The 8,640-nt window shown below is 34.7% G+C and overlaps 1 long non-coding RNA gene across 1 annotated transcript; it reads left to right on the top strand.

The window, feature by feature from the left end:
* The first annotated feature begins 2,605 nt into the window (after positions 1-2,605).
* On the top strand, positions 2,606-4,448 carry LOC108444999. The gene is made up of 2 exons (XR_001859732.1): positions 2,606-2,672; positions 3,182-4,448. It is a non-coding gene; the product is annotated as an uncharacterized LOC108444999 (long non-coding RNA).
* Positions 4,449-8,640: the final 4,192 nt, after the last annotated feature.

Below are 8,640 nucleotides of genomic sequence, written 5' to 3'. Positions count from 1 at the left end.
GAAGTGGGATTGCCCATCCATTCTGTGGTGTCTCTCAGCTACACATTTGTGCTATGGTATAACATCTCATTTTTTTACACCATGGATTCTGTTTAAATACGATATCTACCTAAAAATTTGGTCTCTGTAACTTCTGACCTCAACTACTGTCCAGTGTGCTTGTTTATGATCTTTACAGTTGTGTAGTCATCTGATTTCTTGTATTACAATCTATCAATTATTTCCTTCTTCATGTTAGTTGAAACCCTTAGGAAGAAGGGTGTTAAGGTGTTGGAGGTCATAAGTGAGATGTAAATTCGGGATGCTGTGTGGGGCTTAAAAAATGTTTTGACTTGTCAAACTGTTCGTTGAGCAAAAGTGACCAAAGTCCAAGTGTTTGCTGAACCAAAAAGAATTCTCATGATTCAATTAGCATGCTGCTCCGTGCTTTGTTTTGGCTTTTGAAACTCAGTGTCAAAGTGTTTTCTTGTAACATTATTGGTCTTCAGAAATATACAATGAATTGTTATTACTATGTTAGAGTTTCTGTATGTCTATTGTAGACAAATGAGAAATACTTTGTGTCTTACTGGTGGAAACTTTGTATACTGTTTAAGAAATTCTGCAGTGATTTCTTCTGGAAGTTTGTCCTATTGCCTAGTTTAGTTGCTCACAACTAGTTGAAGGTCTTGTATTTTTACCATTAATGCCAGATGCTAATACAAATAGCAAAATCATGAAAATGTTGACAGCCACCTCCTTGTAATTCATCTGTCTGCCTTGGGTCTTATTCAGGGTGGCTTTTCTGGAAAACATTTTAATATCTTGTAAAATAATCTGCCAAATCAAAAAATTTTAGCAATAGTAATGGTTCAAACATCTGTAATTTGCATGGTATGTTGCAGCAGTGCCACTGGTGAAATTATTACATTTGCTGATTCTCCTTCCTTCTTCTCTTTTTTTTTTCTTCTATTTTTTAAATGTCCTGTACAAAACTGGAGACAGTAACTCTTCAAACAAGCCAATTTGCTTATATCTGATTAAATGAAAGTGATATAAAAACCATGCTTAAAATGGTTAACACAGGTATTCATCATCTTATTGAGCAGATTTGCATTGAAACACTGAATCCTCGATACACTCTTGATTCATTTGTCTGATACTAGAGTCAAGTGAGCTCTAGAAAGACAACACTTCAGGTTTATCTGAATGAAACTTTCTCTACACTGCACATTAACTGTGGAAAGGTGCAGTAGCTGATTGCCGAGGTTACTCTGGAAGTAAAAACAATCTATTTGAACACAGTACATGCTTTTATGCTTTTTTGTTTTTCCCTTGTTGCCTGGTGTTTGTACATCCTTTGCTTTTTCTCAAGGATGTATTATTTTGGGTTTTAGGATTGATGCTTAAGTGTAGCAGGATGGACATAAATGCAAAGAGCCTGATACTTTCCTCTCTATCGCTTTTCTCCTGAAGAATTCTGAAGCACTGAGAGATTCCTCTCCAAACTTCCAGAGATGAATTCTGAAGTACTGAGAGATTCCTCTCCAAACTTCCAGAGATGCTAACACTTGATAAAGACATCAGAGTTCTCATGCCCCTTTTGATCTAGCGTGGGCTGAAATCTTGGGTCTGCTCAGTCTTTTCTAATGGATCTTACATGGGTGCAGGAAGCCATTGTGGGCTAAAAGAAATTATTCACAGTGCTTCAAATATGGAGGAAAGTTGCACTTCATGTCTGTAAGGATGTTTAATATATTTTCTGAGCGTTTTGTTAAGTGTTTAAATTGCAACTTTTTCAATAGCCTTTTGAGGATAGGGCTTGTTTAAAATGCTAGGTGAAAAACCTAAACTATCTCTAGTATCAGGGAGACAGGAAGCTGGAGTATGTTTTCTCACTTTTGGCAATTACTCAGAGAATGCAGGCAAAGATTCCCCATCAGAGGACATAGCTACTCACTGTTCAGACACCAAGGATGTACATCATGTTGGGGGATTAAGAAGTTAAATTTTTTTTACCAGTTTAATACTACAGGTCTGCAGTCAGCTTAATCTAGTTTGAGGCTGCTCTGCAGTCTTCCTCTTTTCAATACCACTTCTCTGTACCTGAGTTATTGACTGTGCAGGTGCAAGATGAATCACCCAGGGAACTGATAAGCAGAAATCTGATTTTTTAATTTCCCCCCCCTCCCTGCTAGACTGTCTCAATGCACAGCTTTATGGAAGGTCATTTGGGGAGGAGGGAAGAGTTGACAATGAGTGGGTGGGCATTAGGAGAATGTGAGGTTAATCTAGAGTTTTAGGTTTGATCATATAGTCATGGAGCCATGGTGCGAACACAAAAAGTTGACTGGTTTGGTTGGCTATGCTAGTATAATAGCTGGATATATAAGGGCTTCCGTAATGATAGCAAAATTTACTAGCAGTAGAAGGCCTATATGTCAAGATTATTTCTAATTACAGAGCGCATAAAGAGGTGACATTTCAATAATGCTGTCTCTTTAAAGTGAAAACCCCTTGGCTGATCACCTGTATGAGACAAAAAAGGGTTCATTTTCAGCTGGAATCAATTTGAAACATGTAATAAGAGTTCCTGTGCTAATTCTTATGTTGAATTCTTCATTTTAGAGAACTTGAGCAATGAAGTTCTGGTTTGCCCCAAGCAGTTCTTTCCTGACGAAGATCACAATCTGGTAATCTGTGTGATAGCCTGCAGCAATCTTTTTCCTAACTGCATCTATGGGATAGCTCTTTGCATGGAAAAGTTTTGAGCTATGCTTTGAAGTGGAAATCATAATATTATGTGTCTTTAAACATGTTGGAAATGAGTTATGTAGATAACTATGGACTGAGTTTGAACATACTGCAGTACGTGTGGTTCAACTTCGTTAGAGCTTCAAAGATTAAACAAATTTTAGTTTTCTTTATATGGAGTTGCACTCTTACTCTGCATGTACTTAACCTGATGCAACAAATGCTACCAAGTTGTTTGTTTGAAGCCTTTCTTTACAAAACATCTAATAGCTGGGGGGGGTTTAACTATTCAGTAGTGGTTTTCTGGTTTTGCAGTTTTATTTCCTGAGGTTCTGTCTGTTAATTGACAGTTAATTACTAATGCAACATGCCTCACTTTTTAAATTTAAAAATTCTTAAAGAAAGTTCACATAGCAGGTTGTAACTGTAGTCCTATTTCTTTCCATAGTAGCGAGAAGACACAGATACATCTTTTGAAGCCAGAAGTTTCTGTAAACAGCAATTTCTCTGCAACTGAGATCTCCTAAAAACATATTTTAGTAATGTATGAGACACCTAAATCCTCTTTTGTACTCTGTAAGAGTTGCAGGTACATCGCACCCTTGTGGACAAACACCTAATTAAATTGGCTTAGTATCAGACTTGAAACTCTGATAAGTTTTAGGCATTTTAGTCATTTTAATATGATCTTTTTTTTCAATGAGCAGAAACTTGTGAAAAGCAGAGTTGTAGGTGCTTGCATGGCAGCTGGAGTTTTTCTATTTGAACTGCCTCAAAGCATGAGAAAAATTTAAAGTAAACCAACCATAGTCTGTTTTCTTTATTTTGTGGCTTAATTAGGACTTGTTGTTAAAACAAATTGATGTGACCCACATTACAGGATTGGAAAATGGAACAAGGAAAAAATACCCTTAAATTAATGCCAGCATATTATGTACGGAGATGAGGATTTTCAACCTTATGTAATAGAATCTTTTTTAAAGGTCACCACCAGCAAAATTTGCATGTTCTAGGCCCAAGTATTTCTTGTATTTCCTCTCCACATTTACCTTCCCTGAACTCTGTTCCGTCCTAAATACAACCAACCATTTAATTAACCTAGTAATTATGTAGGACTGTTGGCTGCATTAAATCATTCAAATGCAAGATAGGTAGATTGTATAATTTTAGATTTTATTTCCAGATGTTCTGTGGGAGAGAGCTGGTTAATCAAAATAGCAGCCATTAAAAATCTTTAAGCAATTTGTACAGTTAAAATCAGTATTTTGTCTACTCATTGGTGTTACAGAGATACTGTTCTTATAGCAGGAGGCAAACTAAAATTTCTTTTTAGGCATGTGGTCTTAACCTTGAACTTCTTGTCTTGATGTTTGACTCAAGTAAGTTTACAAGAGGCACGTTCTACATTCAGTTTTGGACTTTAATTCTATTTTGTGCTTATATATACATAAAAACAAAACTAGAGAAAATTGACTGAAGTGTTTGGGAAAAAAATGCGTACTTTTCTGTACAAATCTATTTAGATTAGGTAAATGTATTACAAAATATTTTTGTTCTGTCTTTACAGGACTACAGGTTTTTTTTTCCCTCCGGTGCTAACTATTTAAGCCTGTTATTGTACTATCTTTAAGTTTGTGGGGAAAAGGTTTAAAAGAAAAAAAGTAATCCAAAGTATTTAGATAGTGATAAATGCATTAAATATTGCTTAAAATATATTCCTGTTGAAAGCATTCATTATAAAACTCTTTGAAGTTGTAAGCAATGTAGTTTTTAGTCATTTAAGCTGTGTGCACATCTGTATGTATTTCTTACTTGTAATAAATCCTGCTTGAGGAACTACCCAAAAGATAGTCATCCAAACAGCCAAAAATTGAATAAAAAGCCAAAACATGGCTTGGACAAAATTTGGCTAGGTTTTGGAAGTGATCATCTTTCTATCACATTTAGAAAAGAAGCAGGTACAGATTCAGGATTTTCTCTCATGAATTTACATCTCTGTATTCCTTTCTCCTTCTGACTTCAGTAGTTATGCTTGGACAAATAAGACTTGAGAAGAAAGTTGTTAACAGCAGCAGCTCTTAAGGGGCAAACAGCTGGTGTCTCCAAACCTCATGGAGAAGTGTGGAGCCACCACTGCAAATAGAGCCCACTGCTGTGTTGTATTTAGATCAAGTGCTTTTGACAAGTCTCTTGAAACTGTGCAACCTCCTAGGACAGACTTTCTCACTAAATTTCTCCTTTTCTTTCATTTGTGACTGTTTTTCTCTTAGAGACAAATCCTTAGGTTTTTTAAAAAAACCCAAACAACCAACAACCCTGAAGCTAGTCATTATTGGAATGGGTTTTCTGAGTAGATTTCTTGGGAATAAATTTTATTATTTTTGTTGTGTATATATGTCTTAGAAGAATCATGCAAATGGAAAGCAATAGGATTTATTTATGGTAAGAAAAAATGTAACTGCTGAAGAATAATAAATAAATAAATGTAAAAAACCCCAGCCTGGAAATAATGCTTAACGTCAATCAGACAGATTATAATCTTATTCTTGTTTTGGATTTTTTTTTTCTGAAGAATAATTAATTCTGACTTAGTAATACATCACCTTAGCTTGCAACTAAAAAACTCTTCTAAATATTGTGGTGTTCCCTGTGAGTCAGAAAGCTATCTCTAGGCTTAAAAGTACTTTGAAATGTAGCAGCTTATATTCAGAAGTTGGGTTATTGACTATCTCTTTATAAACTGAATATAAGCCAGGTAAAAACCTATGTGTATTTATTTTACTTGAAGCATATTTTCAGATAATAGGATCGGAAATTTGAGTCTTGGGGAACTAAAATGGTTTTGTTCTTATACCTTTGGGTATACTTAGAAATGTCTTTTAGACCTATAAAGAAGTTCAAACAGTGTTCCCTAGAGAAGAGAACTAAGTCTGACCTTTCGCATCCTTACTAAGTGAGGACTTGGAGGAGATGTTTCAATGGAATCACTTCATCTCATGAGGGGAGGAGCTTCCTTTCACTAGGGAAGTTCAGAGGGGTGCTTATGATCCTAGCGGTTTTCTACATATTTTGTGATGCATCCCTTTTTTTGCCATTTATTTGTTTTTTCCCCTCCAGCTGGCCGTTCCCAGCATCTCCATGATCAGCCTGCTTAGTCATCTAATCCTGAACTTGCAACTTTGCTCTTGCTTTCAGTATTTATGTTATTTGATTGTATGTATAGTAGGATATTTTACTGTGAGAAATCTTGTAGGGATTGAAAATTAGGGACCATAAAGGTTTATGTTTGGATTGATTATATGTGAAATAAGGAAAAGTTCCTCAAATACTAATGTAAAAATCTGGTAAGTGTCAGCAGGAGAGCCAAAATTGCATTTCAGTTAGTTAATTTTTATTTCAAATTTATGTTTTGGTCTTTGTGTTTCCTTTGAAGTTAGTGCTTTTTCTGTTCCATCAGTTTCCCTGTTCCTAATCAGTAAGTTTCTGATCTAGGTTATTAAAGTCATTTGATAGCTTGCAGAGGTATCTTTATAACCATATAGTCTAGATTATACAAAGTTTAGACTGGAGATCTAGTTTTTAATGAGAGAATAGTAATTAAAAAAGCTATTTTTCCCACCTCCTAATTTCTGTTAAGGATGTAGTGCTGAAGAAAGTTTCCTAGAAACTAAAAGGAGGAATCAATTTTGTATTGCAAAGAATTTTTATTGAATTTATTGAAAGTAAAACTTTACCTTAAACTTTAGATCTTACCTCTAAAGACTCTGCTGCTATGATTGTTTGTAAACAAACTAAAATTTCTGAGAATTGATATTTTTGAAAATTTAAGATTGGAATATTTCATGAATGATATTTTAAGTATTTTAGTAAAAATCTCTGTTCCATCTGTAAAGTAAACACAGAAAATAGTAACCCTGTCTCACTTTAAAAAATAAAATAGAGTTCATAAAAGCACAATTTTGTCCATTGAAAGTGTATTATTCTACTCCTGATGTAGAATAACACTGAATAAAAATAGAAGATGAAAATTTTTATTTCAGGATAGCACTTGGAGTCATGATGGTTTAGGGACTTCTTAAAATGCAACAATTCAATATGTGCTTATTGAGTCAATTATAAAATACATATTACAAAAAGTGTGTGTGTGTATACACTTACATGACCTGTCTCTCAGTAGTGAGAGAGTGAAAAAAAGCTTGTATTTTAATAGAAAGGGGGAAATAGTATCAACAGAGAAGGCTGTGAATTTCCTGAGACACTTAAGCAAAATACTTGTTACTGACCCGACTCAAAAAACCCTCTGTGTAAAACCAGTTTAAAATAATTACCTGCAGTTCTATTACTGGAAATGGCTTGCAACACTTGCTTTATCATTAATTATATTGGACAAGATAATTTAGCAAAAATGTCAAGTAGTAGTAGACCATGCTCATAAAACAGAGGTTGCTTTCTGTCTTTGCAATGCTACTAGTTCTGCTCTACTGGTGATAACATGGTTCTTTTGTACCTTATTTTAGCTTTTTAGTTCTCTCCCATATCTGCATTTTATCACACTGCATTTCCTTCTTAAAACAGCTTGTTCTGAAGTCTCCCTGTAATCTAGCTAATTGATAGTTTTTACTTCTGAAATGTGATTTTTAGTTGTTTCTTTGAGGTTAGTGTTTTATTGCTTTTCCTTTTAATGTGTCTTTTTAATTTCTAGTAAGTGCCTGCTTGTGTGCACCCTTATCTTCAAGTGATAAACTATAATTTCTTCCATATTACTTCCTAATCACCTTTGTGGGAAATAATTATACACATTACAAAAGCTTAGCTTGATGATTTGAAGCCTGACATTTTATGTTCATAATTGACTATTTTTTCCCCTCTAGGCTTCTTTGCTTGCACTTTGGTGGTGAGCTAGAGGTTTAACTAATGCTGCTAGTCTTAATTGTCAATTATGCTTCTGTAAAATTAATTAAAGTACATGGGCTGCATAGTTGTAGCACAACTAACTTGAAAATAGTTTTAAAATTTTGGAATGTGTTTATAAACCAGGTGAAGAATAATAACTTTGAGTGTTAGTGAAGCAATTTGAGTTGCTTCAAAAAGAACCAGCAGTCACAACATTTGAACACAGCAGAAATGAGACATTGTAAGAAGTCTACACTGTTGACTTAGATATCCCAATCCCAAATTGCATTGTAAGTACATATTTGTTCAACTTAACCTTTGTTTTTCATAAAACTGACCAAAATGATATCATTTGGTATATTGAGCTAACCTTGGTCCATATTTGTCTTGGTCCTTTTTCCTTTTGATGAGTTTGAAGAGTTTCCCCATTTTAGCTGTAGCCTCCTTTTTCAGTAAGGAAGATGCTTTTCATTCTTACAGTCAATTAATTTTTAAAGGGCACAAGATTAAAGCTGTGGGTACTTGGCTGGAGGTTGACATATACGTGTTAGTTCAGATTTGGAGTGTACATTTGAAATCAATTTCTTGATTCTCTCAGCTTATTTTGCTTATAAGCCTTGTGCTTGTCCTTGAATGCTCACTTAGATCTGAGTGAAAGATGCAAAAACATGGGCTGAAATAATTATGAGTATTCAGCCAGGTAAGTTCTAATTCAGACCAATCCCCCCAAAATATATATTAGTGGACTGGGAGGTTCTCAGCATCAGTTAAATGCTTTATGAATGTACTTGTAGTGAGATCTGGTGTCTGCAAGTGCAGGTGCAGCTGAAGTGAAGTTGCAATGAATTGCCTAATCTGATGCCTGTCAAAACACTGTATGGTTTATATACAATGGAGTACATATCACTGCATGTAACATTATTTTTCTTAATAATTTTGATTTCTCCATGTTCGGTTACTGTCACTCTGTGTAAATTTTCCCCATGTGCATCAGTTACGTTACTGAAATGTAGT

This window comes from Corvus brachyrhynchos, unplaced genomic scaffold (assembly GCF_000691975.1).
Source record: "Corvus brachyrhynchos isolate BGI_N302 unplaced genomic scaffold, ASM69197v1 scaffold60, whole genome shotgun sequence".
Taxonomy (NCBI): domain Eukaryota; kingdom Metazoa; phylum Chordata; class Aves; order Passeriformes; family Corvidae; genus Corvus; species Corvus brachyrhynchos.
The sequence above is the reverse complement of the archived record's forward strand: the minus strand, read 5'-3'. Positions and strand labels throughout refer to the sequence as shown.